The sequence below is a fragment of the Cupressus sempervirens genome, chromosome 8 (genome assembly GCF_028749045.1).
Source record: "Cupressus sempervirens isolate cs-2001-9-10 chromosome 8, ASM2874904v1, whole genome shotgun sequence".
Lineage (NCBI taxonomy): Eukaryota > Viridiplantae > Streptophyta > Pinopsida > Cupressales > Cupressaceae > Cupressus > Cupressus sempervirens.
The window spans coordinates 684,870,928-684,891,614 of NC_143125.1; positions in this window are offsets into that span (position 1 = coordinate 684,870,928).

Here is a 20,687-nt window from a genome sequence, read left to right on the forward strand (position 1 = left end):
GAATAGCTGACATGGAAAATTGATCCCCCAACCTCCTTGAAATGACTAGAAACCAATTTGAACATTTAAACATGACATAAAACTTAAATTAAATCATTTCCATATCACTGTGAAAATTGTGTCAAGAGGCCTATTGCCTGGCTTTAAAAAAAATTGACATAAACACCTAGTTGGGCTCCGAAACTTAGGATCTATGTTCTCTCTGACAAATTCAACAGGCCTACCAAATGTCGTTTCATTAAGAAATCAGGGTTAAAATATATCAACCTCCAAACATGCCAACTTAAATTCACCTGTGAATGAACATGTCAGAAAACTGGAAATTGCATTTGGTTTTGGCTTTGAAAACAAGGCAAACAGGCACTTGAGATTCTGAAAATTGGGGCAGAGTACATTGTTATGAGGAGAATATGATTCTATGATTTGGTTTCATGAAAAATCACAAGATGCATTTGGTGAAGGTCTGAAGTTGGCTACTTGGATTTGTAGGATAGTGATCATCAATAAAATATCATTTTTTGCAAATGGAAAGGCCCGAAAAATGTGTGCAGACGGATTCGTCAAGGCTTAAAAATTGGTACACTTGTAGTATTTTTAGAGTAGAATGTAGGAAAACAAACCATTTGGTCCCACCAATCACGGAATCAAAGATATGACATCCCAAACAGGGCTGCCAATCAATCTGCTTCTCTGATTACAAGTGAAACTCTAAAAATTGCAAATGGAATCACGTTTGAAAATAATCAAATGGATTCATCATAAGCTAAAATATAGAGCATATAAAGTATTTGACCCCTAGAATATGATACAAAAGGAATTTTCTTATTTAGGTCAAGTGGTCAAAAGTTATATCTTGTCAAACAGGGCTACTTGGAAATATGAACAATATGCAGATTTCAACAGAGGTAACTAACCAACTTTGAGACATTCAAAGCCTAATCAAAACATGTCAAAATGACTTAGAAATTGGAACATAGGTTCTTTGTTATGCATAATAAAAATCATCAAAGTGGAAAGTCATGAATATTAACTGGGTAAAAGATATTCAAATGCAAACATGCCCTCTGATCACTATTCGACTCTTGGGCAAAAAATGCAAAATGACACTAGCTCAAAATAGGACTTCGCAAAATGGTTCAAGAAGTCAGTTTATCATCATGGAACACATGGATATGCTGAATTAAGGGTGTTATAACCATGAAACACCACTTAGGCATTAAGACATCAGCCGGGTACACAAGCATGAAAAGCATTCATAGGGGTTCAAAGCAACTCAAATTTTGGAATAGGCACTCAAAATGGGAATGTAATTTTCAGCACCAATAGTGGCTCTGTCTAGAGAAGCATGCCCCTTGCAGGCATGACGATAAATTATATCTCTAGATGAAGAAGACCACTCAAAAACTTTTTTTGAACAAAATTTTGAAAACAAGGAAACTACATTATCTGTACAAGATTTTGACCCCAGTCCACCAAAAATTTTCCAAACCTCTTACCTCTATCAAAGACTTGATTCTGACTTATGTCTCTCTAAGGTAAATTGAAACTTTCATTATCCTTTATTTCACCCAACACATAAAATTTTACAATTGGCTCAGCTGGAAAAACAAAATAACTTTCCTGACTTTCATAGTACATACTAGGGACATCCTTAACATAATGCTCACTATGAAAATAGGGTTCAGCATGCTCAAATATACTAGGATCAAATTGATAACTCTCTTTAATAGATGAATTGTGCATGCTATCAAACTTTTGAAAAAAATCAAACACACCTTGGAAATTTTTACCTCCATGTATAGCCTTTTGACATTCAAATGAGTATCCATATTTATACTCACTTATTTCCTCCATGTCAATGACTGAAAATAATCCAGGGCTCTCCACTAATTCTTCACAATCAGCAAATGGATCAGTCACATTAAAGCATTCATCATAAAAATCCTCGCAAGATGTAGGCAGATTTTCAATAACCATTTCATCTAGCACCTCACCATCATCATTACAATGGAAATGCTGATTAGTTCTTACCTCGTATGAATCATTATGAAACTTATCATGAAGTGCTAGTTTATTTTCAAAGAAAAATTCATCAAGCACCTCATCTTCGAGCTCACAAGATGCAACATCATTAGAATATTCATTGTCACAAATGGAAGAAGAACAATCTGATTTGTTACAATAGTACGAGAGTGTGTCATCATTAAACTCATCCTCTACTAGATCTGAAACCTCCATGCCCTCTTCAAACAATGGATTGATCACTCCATGCAAGGATCCTTTTTGAACATCCTAAAAAAAGACAAGCTGATCATCATCCAAGTCCATAACATATAAAGCATTGGTATAAACCTTAAAACCATTTCCAACATAATTTTCATGAGAACTTTCAGCATGTGCAGAGGAAAAATCAGAATCATCATCATCATCACTTGAAGGCATAACATCAACCTCATCAACTAAGCAAGCGAAATATAAAACAATATTATTCAACTCATCTTTTCTGGACATTGTTATTATCTTCATACTATGATAGACTAGTTGTATGTTGATGGATTAGTGGTATTGTTTTGACACTATCAGACATTATGTTATGGATTCAGTGGTTATATGATGAGATCATTTAGATTTTACATTTCATGCATACATGATGATCATTATACTATTTTCAGTTATTATTGATGATTAGATGGATGGTTTATTATCTTATGTGTTTCATTATGGATACTTACCCCATACTTGCATGTGTATGATGTGCCTGTTTTCTTATTGTATGGCATTTCTGATGTGGTTAAGGAAGGGAGTCGTAGTCACCTACTTAGTCGGGATCTACACGATGCACCACTTCCTACCATTGTCTGTTTAGCTTAGAATTATATATATATATTGTATGTACATGCATGGTTTTTCTACAGGTTGTAGGTATCGGGTATTGACTTTCCTGAATTGCTAGGATGAGCATACCCTATTATACTATCTCAATGATAAGAGGAGGGAGATAAATTTTCAAGTCCAAATCCCAAACCTTTAAACCAATTGTCCTAGTGAGGTAGGACAAGTATCTGGATATTTTACCCACCGAATGTGTCGAATGACATGATTCATGATTTTTAACCCTTTAGACTAATTTTGAGTGATTTTCTCTATGATGGGTTTTCATATTTTATGTTGGAGGTCTATGGTGAATTTTCTATTAATTAAGTCTTACTAAATGGATTTAATTAATAAATTAATTATTTGAGAAAATTAATATAAAATATCATGTTATTTGATATTTTGATTATAATTAATTGAGGAAAAATGAATTAAATAAAAGAAAATTAGAAATTAAAATTATTAATAATAATAAAATAATAAATAAATAATAATAATAAAAGTTACAAAGTTAAAATAAAAGTTATAAATATTTAAATAAAAAATTATATAAAAAGTGAATTGGAGTTATAAGCTTGCATGGAAATTAATGCACTTCTCTATTTCTCATGTGTCAACAACACGGGGGTTAGTGCATCAATTAAGCACATGGTGTCTACAACCCTATGGCTCATCTTGAAAGTTGGAAAAGACCCATGCTTAGTTGGTGACACCTTTCAGCTATTTCAAGAAGCATTTTAGATGTTTCCTAAAAGCTCTTTATATTCAAGCATTCATAGAAGCTTAGACATAGCATTGGGAGAGCAATTGGAGCATTGGAGGACTCGAGAATTTTGAAGAAGGGAGGAGCTTGCTCTACGGATTTTTTGAGGAAGAGCGATTTAGAATCACAATTTGAGTAGATTCTTGTGATTTTACTTATGCTATCTTTGCATCATGCATTCCCTGTCTTCTTCGTGTCTCTCATATGTCTTCTGAGAAGTTTCATATTTATGTGCATTCTCAATGTGGGTAGATTAATTTAATTGGAGAATTTTACATGCATTCTATAATGCAAATATCTTATAGTTAATTGTAGATATAATCTTTGTGGAAACAAAAAAAAAACATACATGATTATATTCAGATCTGCATACATATACATATATATAAATATATATTTATATATATGAATATGTATAAATTTATTATGGATCTATTATAAAATTCAAATATATATATATGTATATATCTAATATGTAAATATGTTATTTAAGTTATTATTTGATAATGACTTATATTGATGGTTTATTTTCATAAAGGTGACTCTTTAATAATTTTCAACTATTTAATAATTTAAATATTTTAAATTATTAAATAAGGAATTGATAGTTGAGTCGGGGATGTATCAAACAAATGCTATTAATTGGAAAATGGATTTTTAGTTCTAATAAGGAAAACTTTTATTTATCCAAAAACAATATATGTGTTCCTCCATTCATTCAAGGTAAGGAGAATGTGGTGGCAGATGCTTTGAGTCATAGGAGACATGTGTTATCATCGATGACTCTTAGTGTGGATTTGAGGAGTCAGATTCTTCAGGCACTTCCTACGGATTCCTAGTATCAGGAAGTGTGTAGAGAGATTGATTCAGGAAGATCTTTGGAAGGTAAGTTTGCAGGTTACCTTCAAGAGTCAGATGGTCTTTAGAGACATTTGGGGAGGATTTATGTGCCATTTCTGGATGAGCTTCGCACCTTGATACTGGCAAAAGCCCATCGTACACCTTACTCAACACATCCAGGTGTCAAGAAGATGCATGCTGATTTGAGATGTTTGTTCTTTTGGTCTAGGATGAAGCGAGATATTGCTCATTTTGTGGCTAGCTACCTTGAGTGTCAGAGAGTTAAGGTAGAACATCAGCACCTGACTAGACTTTTGCAGCCTAATCTCATTCCTTCTTGGAAGTGGGATATCATCTCCATGGATTTCATTGTGGGATTAACTATGACAGTTCGACGTCATGATGCTATCATGGTCACCATTGATCAGTTGACTAAGGTGGCACATTTTTCACTGATTAGGTCTTCCTACATAGCAACTTCTGTAGCTAATGTCTTTATGCATGATATTGTGAGATTACATGGTATTCCTAGAAAGATCATTTCTGACAGGGATCCTGTATTCACATTTGCATTCTGGACATCGCTGTAGCATGAGCTTGGAGCGCAGTTAAACTTCAGTTCAACATATCATCTAGAGACTGATGGTCAGACAAAGATGGTGAATCAGGTTTTGGAGGATATGTTACGGATATATGTGATGGATAGGCAGACACATTGGGAGGATTATCTCTACCTAGTGGAGTTTTCTTTCAACAACGGGTATCATAGTTCTATTGGTATGGCACCATTTCAGGCATTATATGGGAATCCTTGTTGTGCACCATTGAGTTGGGACAGTCTTGAGGATCGCATCCTATTGGGTCCTGAGATGCTTCATGATATGGAGCAACAAGTAGCGCGTATCCATGAGCACTTGACTACAGCATGGGATAGGCAAAAGAAGTATGCCAATGCTCATAGGATTGATAAGCAGTTTGCTGTGGGAGATAAGGTTTTCTTGAGAGTGGGACTATGAAAGAGTCTGATCCGATATGGAAAGGGTTCTAAGCTAGCACCTCGCTTTGTGGGACCATTCAAAATTTTAGAGAGGATTGGCTCGATTGCTTACCGTCTTGCTCTACCACCCAGCCTAGCTCGCATTCATGATGTTTTCCATGTTTCAGTGCTTTGACAGTATATACCTGATATTGTACATGTTCTTGATTAGAATGCATTGCAGGTAGAGGACGGACAACTGGCTTTGGAGCCAGTTCGTATTCTGGAGCAGTGGGAGTTGACCCTCAGGGGTCAAACCATCGAGCAGGTAAGGGTCCAATGGGACCCTACTGATGATTCTTCAGCTACTTGGGAGGATGTAGTACCCAACCCAGGGGGGGTGGATGTAGTGCCTACCCTCATTCACATCTTTTCTAGACATTGTTATTATCTTTAGACTATGATAGACTAGTTTTATGTTGATGGATTAGTGGTATTGTTTTGACACTATCATACATCATGTTATGGATTCAGTGGTTATATGATGAGATCATTTAGATTTTACATTTCATGCATACATGATGATCATTATACTATTTTTAGTTATTATTGATGATTAGATGGATGGTTTATTATCTTATGTGTTTCATTATGGATACTTACCCCATACTTGCATGTGTATGGTGTGCGTATTTTCTTATTGTATGGCATTTTTTATGTGGTTAAGGAAGGGAGTCGTACTCACCTGCTTAATCGAGATCTACACGATGCACCACTTCCTGCCATTGTCTATTTAGCTTAGCATTATATATATATATATTGTATGTACATGTATAGTTTTTTTGTAGGTTGCAGGTACCGGGTATCAACTTCCCTGAATTGCCAAGATGAGTGTACCCTATTATACTATCTTAATGATAAGAGGAGGGAGATAAATTCTCAAGTCCAAATCCCAAACCTTTAAACCAATTGTCCTAGTGAGGTAGGACAAGTATCTGGATATTTTACCCACCGAATGTGTCGGATGACATGATTTGTGATTTTTAACCCTTTAGACTGATTTTGAGTGATTTGCTCTATAATGGGTTTTCATATTTTATCTTGGAGGTCTATGGTGAATTTTCTATTAATTAAGTCTTAATAAATGAATTTAATTAATAAATTAATTATTTGAAAAAATTAATATAAAATATCATGTTATTTGATATTTTGATTATAATTAATTGAATGGAATTAATTGAGGAAAAATGAATTAAATAAAAGAAAATTAAAAATTAAAATTAATAATAATAATAAAATAATAATAAAGTAATAAATAAATAATAATAATAAAATTTATAAAGTTAAAATGAAAGTTATAAATATTTAAAAAAAAATTATATAAAAAAAGAATTGGAGTTATTAGCTTGCATGGGAATTAACGCACTTCTCTATGTCTCATGTGTCAACAACACGGGGGTTAGTGCATCAATTAAGCACATGGTGTCTACAACCCTATGGCTGATCTTGAAGGTTGGAAAAGACCCATGCTTAGTTGGTGACACCTTCCAGCTATTTCTAGAAGTATTCTAGATGTTTCTTGAAAGCTCTTTATATTCAGGCATTCATAGAAGCTTAGACATAGCATTGGGAGAGCAATTGGAGCATTGCAGGACTCGAGAATTCTAAAGATGGGAGGAGCTTGCTCTACATATTTTCTAAAGAAGAGCAATTTAGCATCAGAATTTGGGTAGATTCTTGTGATTTTACTTATGCTATTTTTGCATCATACATTCCCTGTCTTCTTCATGTCTTCCATATGTCTTTTGAGAAGTTTCATATTTATATGCATTCTCAATGTGGGTAGATTAATTTAATTGAAGAATTTTACATGCATTCTATAATGCAAATATCTTATTCTTAATTGTAGATATAATCTTTGTGGAAACAGAAAAAAAAAAACATACATGATTATATTGAGATCTGCATACATATACATACATATAAATATATATTTATATATATGCATATGTATACATTTATTATGGATCTATTATAAAATTCAAATATATATATATATATATGTATGTATGTATGTATGTATGTATGTATGTATGTATGTATGTATGCAATATGTAAATATATTATTTAAGTTATTATTTGATAATGACTTATATTGATGGTTTATTTTCATAAAGGTGACTCTTTAATAATTTTCAACTATTTAATAATTTAAATGTTTTAAATTATTAAATAAGGAATTGATAGTTGAGTGGGCGATGTATCAAACAAATGTTATTAATTGGAAAATGGATTTTTAGTTCTAATAAGGAAAATTTTTATTTATCCAAAAACAATATATGTGTTCCTCCATTCATTCTTCAGACTTGGAAACTTAAACTGGGATCTCCACATTTAAATTCAAGTTGTAAAACCAAAACATGTGTTTACATTGTGTATTATTTATGCTATTGTTTTGGGTTTTGGGTTGACTAATGTTGACCAGTATAGGACGTCTACCAGACGCTTGGGGGTTATGTGATTGTGGTGACTTGATGATGTTTTAATCTTGATCTTTATAAACCCAACTACAAGATATCTTGTCATCCCACTAGCTACATCAAGATCCTATCCTTCCATCTCCCCCGCTCCATGCTTCCATCTTACCACCTATCCAAGCTATTCCACCATCTATAATCTACCCTCTTGGTTCACTTACATTCATCCATGGTGGCCCTCTCTCAGCAGAAGAATTAAGAATAGTATCTCCCCATTGCAATACACCTAATAAATCACTTCTACCATTTTTTGCAAGCAAAAAGTTTCCTCAGCTTGTTCAAATGCTCAATCGATGGCATTATCAAGGTCAAGGTTTAGGACCACAAGAGCAAGGAATCAAAGAGCCTATTATTGCACAAAAAAATCTAGGATTTCATGGTCTTGGATATGTATCCAAAGGCTCACCATCTAAAGGTGTTGGTACACCACACCCCCAAACCAAGCCTATCTCCAAGCCCACCATACCAGCCTCCCATCACTCCTTCAAGAAATCTTATGTCATCCCCCCTCCACCATCTTTGCAACCCAAAACAACCTACCATATCCCCCCTTCATCCGCTAAATCCATTTTGGGTCCCTATGTCCCAAAATCTACCATCCTCCATCCTCCTATTAGCCATCATAAAAATCCTATTCCATCCATTTCTATGCAAGATCAACAAAGGCACATATCAGGGCACATCATGCATCATCATCCCCCTACATGCTCTTTCATATCCTCTCCATCTCACAAAGCTTCTCCTAACCATCTTCCCAAAGCTTACCACAAAAATGTAAATGCCAACTTCAAAATGCATAAAGCTAAAAATCCACATCCTAGGCAATCATATGTCTATTCTAAAAGACATACTCCAAAAAGGCAAAATCAAATCAAAGAATGCAAAACAATGAAAAAGCCTATGAAAAGAAAATCCAAAACCATGTGGATCCCCAAGAAAAAAGTTGAAACCCAATGCATAATGGCATCCACCATTGCTAATCCCCCATCTAGTGACTCATGTCCCCCATCTCCTAACTCCATCTTGGGTGCCTATATCCCTGAGCACGCTTCCACAAATCCTCCATCACGCTCGCATCTACCATCTATCCCCCATATGCTCTTTTCACACCCATTCCAACATGTGCCAATGTTGCTATTGCAAGCATCCCCATCTCATGCTCCTTTCCAGCATTTTCATCCATCCATCTCCTACCATCAATCCCATCTAATCCGATCTATTGCATAAATCACACATCCGATGTACCAATAGCTAGCAACAAAATTGAACATTCCAACAGCCAGTGAAAAATCCCCAAAAAGCCAAAATAGCTGAAGAAAGCCAAAATCATTCCAGCTAAGTCCAAAGTCAAAAAGTCAAAAATGAAAAGAAAAATAAAGCATCCACTGGTGAAAACTTGGCGATTCAAGTGCCTTGGACAAGTACCATGATGAAAACTTGGCAAACAAGCGTCATGCGTAATCCCGCCATCCCCAGCTTAGCCTATCACCCTCATGCTTTTGGTCATCTCTTGACATCCAACTCCATCTTCCAATCTATCCACCTATCCTCCATCCTCTAGCTTCCATCTCACACCATCCACTAATATTATGCAGCTTCAGCCAATCATCTCAGCTATCATCCATCTCCCTAGCCCCTTCAACTTTTTCCATCCTAGCTTCAATCCTATCACATCCATCATAAGACCTCCTTCCGCATGTTATCTTTTGATTGGGGGCACTATATACCTTGGAGATCTTGTCTTGTCCATCCTCCATTATCATTGGTATCTAGCTCTAGGCTATCCTCATGCAAACCCAATGTCATCTCTTTATATCCATCATAATCCTAGCTATCTACCATCCTATCCAGCCATCTCATCCTGCTCCTCTAGCTATCCTTGGTCACAAAATCTCTCATCATCATTGGATGCATCCTACCAAATCCATATCTTTCGCTATCACCCCACCCTTAGCTTTCACATCTTGCACAACATCGAACCATCCCGCTATCCTATCATCCTGAGCTTTTGCCTGCTTGTAACTATCTTGGTCCATTAGCTTGTACCATATCTTGATTAGCTCACTTGTAAATATCTTGGTCTATCAGCTTGTACATCCTCTTTAGCTTAGTACCATTGTATCTATCTAGCTTTCGTGTCAGTTCCTCCTTGATCAGCATCTTGCACACATCGCACATCTTGGTTAGCTATTCCAATGCGTCCTTTAGCTAGATCTCCTATCACCAAAGTGTTATCCTTCTTAGTTCAGCTTGCCAGACACATCACTCATCCAGATCCATCAGCTTAGGTGCTCTCCAATAGATCCTTGTAGGATATACCTTTTCTCATGTCTGATCTTGGTCCGCTAGTACCTCGTCCTATCCATCGCACTGGCAAATAGTTCTCTTTTAGATTTTCACTTTCTTTTGATTTGGAATCTTCCCTTTTGGGTCTTGAAGTATCTTTTCCAAGCAATCTCCTTATTCCCTCCTCAAGGTTGCCACGATCTTCCATATCATGGTATACTGCAAATGGGGCAATCAGAGTGTAAGGTCTTGATCATCTCTTTTTCTTATTTTCTTTTCTTCTTGTGGGTTACCCAGTGTCATTTCCACACTGCTTCCTCTGGAATTCATGTGTGATACTGGGGCAATCCTTGCGTGTTTGTTTTGAGTCAGTTCGTCAGTCCTCTGGAAAGTTGGTGAAAAGGCCTTGATGTTCTTGGTAACCTTGGCAATTAACCAATAGTCCTATAGCAAATCTAGTGCTCAACTACATGGTGGTACTTCTCTTTGAAGTATCCCCCCCGCTCAAAAAGCTTCAATGGTTTTCCTTCATCTCCATTATCCTCCATCCATATCTAGCATCCGTCTCTCCTACCCCAGCTTATGCATTAGTATCTCTTTGAATCACTCCTCACCTTTAGCTTTAGGGATCCACAATCCTAGTCTTAGGGATCCACCAATCCAAATCAATCCACCAAGCCTCATCTTTCGAGATCCACAATCCTAGTCCTAGGGATCTCTGAAACCCATCTTCCACCAATCTGACTCTTTGAAATCCTGTTGCATCAGATTTTTTAATCCCCTCATCCATCTCCCCATCCTGGATTCCTTTTATAGCACTCTGCTCCTTCCTCCCCCCAATCCCAAAAGTCTTAAGCTTGTTTCCTCTTGTGCCCCTGATTTCCCTTTATCATCCTCTCACAGTGAGAGTTTGAGCTAATTCAGCCCCTTCTCTTTGCCAAACCTATGTCTTAGCTAATCTCAATTTCTTGTACTTTTCAAGAAGTCGTTGAGCCTCACTTTCTCTCCCCACCGCCTTCTTGAGGGGGCATCTTGCAGTCCATTCTCTCCTTTTCTGCTCTAGCCTTGGGCATCTTATTTTCTTATCTTTGATGCCATGCCACTTGCGGCATCACATCAAAGAGGGGCAAAATGTAGACACCTAAAAACCTTTAGAAAATAAAGTATTTTTATTTTCTGAAAAATTCCTGATGACATCATCATTAATTAATTAATTAATTTTTATGCCATTAAATCCCTTTATCTTAATTAAAAATATTTAATTAAGGAATCCCTCCCAAAAATGTTTAAATCTTATTTAAACATTATTTCCTCATTTATTAATTATTTAATTAGTAAATTGACCAAAAAACCCAAAATAAATAAAAAATTTATTTTTTGCCCAAAACTTGGCCAATTTCCTTAAGACCAATAACCTCTTCCAAAATCTTCTAATCCTTCTTTAATTTTGATTAAAGGCTAATCGTATCATTTCCTACCCCTAATCCCAACTCAAAATATTTAATCAAGATTAAATATTAATCCTCATGTTTATTAAAAATATTTTAATAAATATCTCCTCAACCCAAACCTTTGAAATAAATAAAACTGTATTTATTTCATAAAATCTTATCCTAGGAAGTTCTAGACTCTTCTAGAAAGTCTTCATCCTCATCCAAAGCCTAGACTCTTCTAGAAGATGTCTTTAACCCTAATCCTAATCCCCTCCTAACTTTGTCACATTCCCTAAACATGGGTTAAGACTTGCTAACTCAAGCCAAAGTTAACAAATATCTCCTCCTTCACCCACCCTCATTAATTGCAATCCACTTGCCATCCACTTGCCTAATCCTAAACCATCCTAATCCATCCTCTAATCATTTGCACAATCCTAAGCAAGCTTAAAACCTTCCTAATCAAGCCCAAGTCAAAATTTCTCTCATCTCCCTCAAAATATCTCAACCATAAAACTTTATGAAGTCCACTAGGCCATAAATGACTCTTCCAAGCCCTTTTATTGCTCTTACAAGCCATTATGAGGGTCTTTATGAAGATTTTATCCCTTGAGCCTCCTTTGTTGACTCATCCTTCCCCTTTCCTTCATCCTCTCACCATGTGACATGTGTCACTCCTTGATTGACTATAAGGAAGCACAATCCATGTGCTCTCCTCTCATGCCATCTGAGCCCTCCATAAGCTTTTTCCCATCCTTGCATCTTAGCCCTCAATCCCTCAAGCCTCTTGCCTATAAATTGGATCCTTCCCCTTTGCAAAATAACACAATCCATGAAGTAAAGTTATAATGCTATTTTGAGAGCCAAATCCATACTAAATCCATCTATCCACACTAAAAATCCACAATCATCCATTGAAGCCTTTGGAAGCATATTGAGCATACATCCTATCCATTTAGATAAAGCTACTCAACAAGAGAGCTTCTCATTGAGATAGCACATTAATGGCTCATATTTTCAACTGAGAGCTCATCTTAGTCTATCTTGAAGTTTATGAATTTTGTTTAGTTTGTAGAAGCTTTATTTAAATTTGGTTTCTATTAGCATACTAACATTGCTCATATACAGGTTCTAATGCTTGTTAAAACATATAAACATTATATTTCATGTAAACATTAAATAGGGTTTAGATGTAATATATTAAATTATGGTTCTCATTTCAAGCTGTAGGAAAGTGTGATCTTTCTCACATAATAGAGTTGTGAATCATTAATAAAAGACATCACATTCACACAGATAAAATATGATGCAAATGCATTCAGTCATCTTGCAGAGGACAGTGATCGTTGATCACCTAGCTTATGTAATTAGGTTTGGAATATTATTCATAGTAACTATATTGCTCACAGAAGATTTGATCATCCATTACCACAGAGTACACATTAGATTGTGGCATAAGAGGAAGCTTCAAATTATCGTTGTTTCCTTATCTCAATCATGGATTCTGTAGTGTTTGCCAGTAATCTTCAACTTTTCTATGGGTCACACATTCTATTTGACATCTATGCATATCAATTTGTATGAGATTGCCAATACCAATAGTGGAGTACATTGACTTCTTCTGCAGTCATCAGTTAACAGTTGAGTTCAACACGAACAAGAATATCCAGTTCTCGGATCAAGGTGATAACTGTACTATTACTGACATTAATAATATCCAATCGATCCAAAAAAAGTCATATATTTGTTGGGATGAAACTCATTGCAGATCCCTCAAATGGTTAGAAAAATGGATTACTAATAATAATTTTATAATTATTATGTAGTACATAAACAATAAGTTCTATAATATTCCTTTGAAAGGGGTTTAATTGAAGATACCAATATGTATATTGTCCACTTAAGAAATTGTTAATTGTTGTTGAAGCATTAATTAATAATTATGAAATAATTATTAATTAATAAGATTGATAACATTGAACAAAGTTAATCAAAATTATTACTTAGAAAAGTTGATTGGTGAGCCATCCTTTTTAATTGCTACTCTAAAGTCATCTAGAAAATAAGATAGAGTTAAATTTCATTGGATAAAAATTGTGTTGCCACCTTGGAAAATGGGACCCTACGGTTAAGCATTAGTTTTACTAACTAATCTAATAAAGTTAAATCTAGTTTAAGATTAGTCAATAATAGAAGGAGCATAATTAGTCATTGGACAATTTAAGCAAATGAAATGTAAATGAGGGTTAAGAATATATTTTCACAAATTAAATTGTTTTTCTATTATGGTAAATGAACTCAATATTGAATCCACAATTATTTAATAAGTTGCCTTGATGAGAATTCTATGATTCTTTATTAATAATTGATAACGAAGTTTCATTATTATAGGTTTTAATTAATAAAAATTAAAAGGTAATTTTATTAATTACTCGCGACTAATAATTGTTGAGGTAGTAAGATAAGTATTTGAACTTTGATGAACTATAGTTAATTAAAATTAGTTTAATTAAATTGATGATGTATATAGTTACATGAGAGTTGTGGAAATGTTATGATATTGTCTAGGATTGATATTATCTAATCGTTTGAATGAGACGAATAGATAATACTTGCCTAATAATTATTTTGAGGATTGAGTTAATAAAGATAGGTATTTGTTTTTCTGATGATTAAAGAAGTTGATTTTTAGTTTATGAAGTTATTGTTAATTATTGAATGACTGATATTCATTCAATCAATAATATAGTGATATAATTATTGATTGATTTTATTGTAGAATTAATTAAATCTAATTGATAGTTAAATACTATAATGGAGTTGAAATTGATACGATTGTTTTTTATTAAGTTCGTTACATAATGAGATCATTTGGCACTCTATATTTCATGTAGGCATATTGATGATTCTTTAGTATTTTTAGATGTTGATGATTAAACTTAAGACACTTGAAGTATACTTGAAATGATAATTGGAAACCCCTACACATTATTCAACTATGAGATAATAGCAAAACCAAAACATGTGTTTGCATCGTGTATTTTATATGCTTCTTGTTTTGGGTTTTGGGTTGACTAGTGTTGACTAGTCTTAGGTTGTTACCAGAGGCTCGGGGGTTATGAGATGTGTTGGAATGTTGATCTTATTGGTCTTGATCTTTATTAAGCCCAACCATGGTTATGTGATTGTGTTCTCTATGAAATGTTTGTATTTACTGATTGTTATTGTTCATCAGTCTTCATGTGTGAAGCTGAGATGTATGTGTATGAGACACTTGAGCTAACCATATTTTTGAGTCATCGATTAGTTATCCTTGGTTTGTTTTCTAGTTGCTATGATGGGACTGAAATGTTGATTTATTTCTTGATGATGTCATGTTGTGACATGTTTGACTCAACCATTTGGAGTCTTCGATCAGTATGATTTTGAGATATTTTTGGTTGCTTGTTGAGAACCAATGGATACTGTGATCTATTTTGAGACATATTTTGGTTATTGAGAACCAATGATTATTATGATTATCAGTGATGCCTTCAGTTGCCAATAGAGAACTGTTGTGGTCATGATTTTCTATGGATTCTTTTCGAATGCTCATGGAGATTTGATGATTCTTATCTTGGTGATTTGATGATTCTTATTATGGATATTTGATGCTTTTATCATGGATATTTGATGATTTTTTTTATGGATTATCTTTTGGATTTCTTTACAGTCGCTTGTAGAGGACTGTGGTGATTTATGATTCTATGAGCATTAGGGTAGGTTATCGACTTGTAGTGTCAGGAAGTGGTTTGCAATGGGGGTTGGGGCCCTAAGTGGCTGCCAGGGTAACTCATTATAAGTTTGGTTAATAAGTGATAACATTTACACGCTAAATGGGGATTAAATGAACCTAAAAAGATAATTTTTTTGATGTTCTCGCCCATGCCTTGAGCACTTGTACAGGCTAGGATGGGAAAAGTGAAATGCATGGTTGTGACCTTGCATTCCATAGTATGCCTCATCAGTATGAGAGGATACTAGTGGCCGCATGAGATTTGTATGGACCCATGGAGTTTAGCTAACTACCAGGGTAACTTCTACGAGATAAATGCAATGACACTTTCTTGCTTGCAGAGTAGGTTTCCTACATGTCATTGTGTGCCTCTGGGAATTAGATGTTGATTTTGTGTGTGATGGAACCTTTGAGTTAGTATACTTTTAGGTTTCTTAGACTCATAGAGATTTATGTTTTGTGGTTTTGATATCCTGTTTGGGACTTGATATTATCTCCTCAGCACGGTGGGAGTGGACCACTTAGGTTCCACGCGGTCGGGTGGTAATGTATTTTCACTCTTATCATTTGAGATCTGTCCGAGACACCGTGGCTCAAGTATTCTTGGTTGGTATTTATCTTCATTTTGATTTTGGAGCATTATGATAGATGATATACCTTATGATGGATGTATTTACTGGTATGTTCTTGTATTGATTATTTGCATATGTTAGATGATGTTACTATATGCTTTACTTTACATGTTAGTAGGATGTTTTAGGAGTGACATTCCTACTATGATAATACCGATGATCTCTTCGGTGCTTTGGAATGTTACACACGAAGGGATGGCTAGGATCCACGATGGTCCAATGATGCTATTTACGGTTGGGAGGAACCGTGCACTTAGTTAGTTATGTTTGTGATATATGGTTATCTTTTATGATGGATGTTTATGTCTTTTGTGATAATGTATCATGTATGATTTATGGTCTCATTATGTTATTGCATCATGGATTAATATTGGATGATGATGTACTTTATTTACATAGATTTTTATTCTTTTAAGCTTTTCATACCTTGTAACATGTACAATGGATGATTGAGCAATCTGAAAATGTAATTTATGAACATTGGATGTATCATTGCTATTTCATAAGGATATGATGTTAGATGGATAGTTAAGATTAGATGTGAATCAATGTTAAGGGATCTTTAAGAATGTAATATGTTATGTTATGTTATTTTCAGAGGGATGGTGCTATTGCTTCCACTATCATGTTAATGTTATGAATGGCTTTACTTTCATGTTTTTAAAAAAAATGTTTGGAAAACTTAGTGAAATTCTTTGGATCCCTTGGCGGGGCATTACAATGGGGGATGGTGGGATAGGGAGAGATGTGGTTTGACAATGTGTGTATGCACTATAGTGAATATGTGTTTTATAATGCGTACGCACTATGTGAAATCACCAAAAAAGGTCACAAAGCAAGTTTGGGTCCCTTTTGATCCATATTCTTCTTTTTTTCTATTGTGCATTCTATTGTTTCGATAGAAAACATGGGTTTCAAGTTGTTGGAAGTTAGAAAACATTATTTGAAGACTTTTTGAAGCTAGCAAACACCAAATTCAATCATTGGATTGGCTTTTTGAATATTCTTTCTATAGAAAAGGTTAGTGCAGTCCATTTTAAATATTGATTGTTGATATATATAGAAAAATTTGATTATAATTTGATAAGTTGTTTAATATATAGTGAATTCATTGAAATTTGTATGTTTGAAGAATTGTTATTTGGAAATGGTTAGAAATTTGGCAAGTTGTTTGACATATATTGTGTATTCATTGAAATAATTTTAATTTACAAATTGTAAGTAATTTAGATGTTTGAATAATTTAACATGTAGAAATCATTATCATGCCAAGGAAGAAACCAAAAACTCAAACAAATGAAGATAAGGAGAGAGATTTGGTAATTAAAAGAGATTAAATGAAACTACTATGTGAACAAAGAAACTTGCAAAGCAATAATGAAGAATTGACTTTCGAAGAGGATCAAGAACCACTGATACAAAGAAACAAAGAGAAAGAATTGCAAAGACAAAGAGAACAAATGAGACTATTATGCTCAAGAAGACAATTGAATTGTGAAGCTACACCATCTTCCAATGTTTAATTCATATCATCCTCTTATGTTGAAGAGACACTAATTTATAGATCTTATGATGTAGACACTCCATCATGTCATGTTGAAGGCACAACATCAACATATCAAGTAGGTGATATTCCATTTTTTGCATCTTATTGCTAAGGCAAATCATCTTTGATTCAAGGTACACAAAACACTCAACCTTATGTTGATGTTCAAAATGTTGAGGGAATGGAAGAGATTATAACACCTTCTAGAATTCATTTTAGAAGACCAAAATATTTGACTAATATTGATACTAACATTTTGAAATCAATGCCTGACAAGATTAGCAAGTGTACTTGTCAAAGAAAAGTTAATCATACGTAGAGATTATTCTTTAAAGAATTAAATATTACAGGTCAATGCCAATTATTTGTTGAAATGATGAGGAATTTATAAATTTAGGCCTATCATGAAGATTCTTGGGCTAAGAACGATGAAAAATTCAAATGACAAATTTTTTTTAAAGAATCTAATGAATGCTTATGACAAAGTGGGTTCTAAATCATGTACCAAAGATAGTAATATCACATGGAAAGTACTTACATTGACAATAGTAAGTACCCAAATGAAGAAAGCTTGACTCATGAGAAAGACAAGCAAAACATTGAAAATTGGTAGAGGTACTCTAAGGAGATCCATGCTAAGGTGTGAGAGATTGGAAGATCTAACAAAAAATGAGTTATGAACATTTAGTGGTAGACTACCATGAAAGGATAAAGAAATTAGTGAAGCTTTGAAATCATTGATTGAAGATTGTTGGAAAAATAACACACATGTTTCCCCTAATCAAAGAGATTTTGTAAGAAGGAGGATTGGTAGCCAAAATCATGACCCACATGCGAAACATTTTTTGGACTCAACTTAGACACAATATTTTGTAAAATTTATTGGTATGTATCCTAAAATTCAAATAAGTCAAAGATTTTTTGGGATGGGTAAACCTTTTTATGTGAAGATAAATCACACATGCACAACTTGTTGTTGTAGGGTACATATTTAATTGTATAACCATTTTGATTTTTTTACGCATATATGTATGTTTTTGCATTCTAAGTTTGTTTTGCAAGATTATGACATGAATGAGCCACCGAGATCTTCAAAGAAATTTATATCCAACATTTTATGTGAAATAGGGGACAGCCAACAATTTTACAAGGCATCATGCTTGGATGGTAGATGCTTATTTTTTAGGTTTTTGCAACTTTTATCAACTTGTGAACATATGGATAGTACACATGTGGGTAAAAGCACAAATCTGTGTCACCCTCTATGATATCCTTGGGTGTTTCAACTGGAAGGCTTTTGGCCAGAATGGTTTTAGCTGGAATGGTTTCGACCAAACATATGTGGCAATTTCGTGCACCTACATGGCTTGTCCATTCCGGCCGAAACCCATTCGGTCGGAACGATTACGGCCGAAACCCCAAGCCGCAATAAAACTGTCATAAACCTCTTGTGGCTATCATTGTCACTATTGTGGTTCCTAGATTTTTGGAGAGCGCGTCAAGTGTTTCAATCGTAACTGGTTAGTGGTTTTTTCCTTCCCATTTTAAAGTATTTTTTTAATGTATTTTTTAATTAATTGGTGTTAATTGTACTTAAGTAGTTTTTGACCTATTTTGTGAGTGAAATACTTAAAATTGTTTATTTTTTAATATGTTTAAATTATTTTAGATTGTTTTTGAATGGTATTTAAATTAATTTGTTAGAAAAAATGTAGTTAAACATGAGATAAAAACATATTAAAACATTAGAAAAACATTAGGTTAAAATGTCAAAAAAAATAGTTAAAAAATATAGAAAAATATGAGGTAAACATGTAGAAAAACATTAGTAAAAAATGTAGCAAACCTTTAGGGGACATTGTCCAATTTCTAATATAACTTGATGGATCTAGAGGTGAAAAAATAATATCTTATGGTGAAATTAATTTTGACATTAAATACACCTTCTAACATAACCTTATATTAACTACAATCATAACCCCTACCACATTCTAACCATAACATAGGCCCTCTACTAACCGAATGAACCACACTTAGATATTGATGATGTTCATTTTAACAACTAGTTATTGTTAGGTAATAATGAGTCTTACATTACCAAACAACACATTAAGATGAGTTAAATGATATGTTTTTAGGTATGTTATCCATGCATCTATGTCTTAAGGGGACAGAGGAGTCGTAATAGGTCATACTATTTTTTATAAGTTCTAATAATTCTTAATATGTATTATTAGGATATAATAGGTCTTATTAGGTAATGATGATTCTTACATTACCAAATGACACATAACGACCTCATGATACATTTCTAGGTATTTTTATCCATATATATGTTAAGGGGACCTAGGGACTCCTACTAGGTCATTATGTCTGTTATAGGTTCTAATAGGTATTCATATGTTTACTAGCACATAATAGGTATTGTCAGGTAATAATGAGTCTTACATTACCAAACAACACATTAAGATCACTTGTGTTGCATTTTTCAGTACGTTATCCATACATGTGTGTCTTAAGGGAACATAGGAGTCGTAATAGGTCATACTATTTTTTATAGGTTCTAATATGTCTTAATATGTATTATTAGGATATAATAGGTCTTATTAGGTAATGATGATTCTTACATTACCAAATGACACATAACGACCTCATCTCCTCAGTTTTAGTAGGAGTCATCCTATGAGTAGCCTTGTTAGGAAAACTAGCTCTAGGGATTAAATCTATCTGATGACTAATTTTCCTTACTAGTAACAAACCTTCTGGAACATTATCAAAGATGAAATCTCCATACTCACTTAATAGGCTTGAAACTTTAGGTATAATTTCACTAATACCTTCCTTATCTCTTCTAGGAATCAAAGCATAATGCATATGCTGATGTTTCATACCATCCAAAAATTTTCTTCCATCAACAAGACATATCCTAGCACTACTACATACCTTTTCACCTTCCTTTACCAAGGGCTTCAGTTTGTGGAAAACTCCATCCTTTGTCAAAGAGTATGTATTTGCATGACCATCA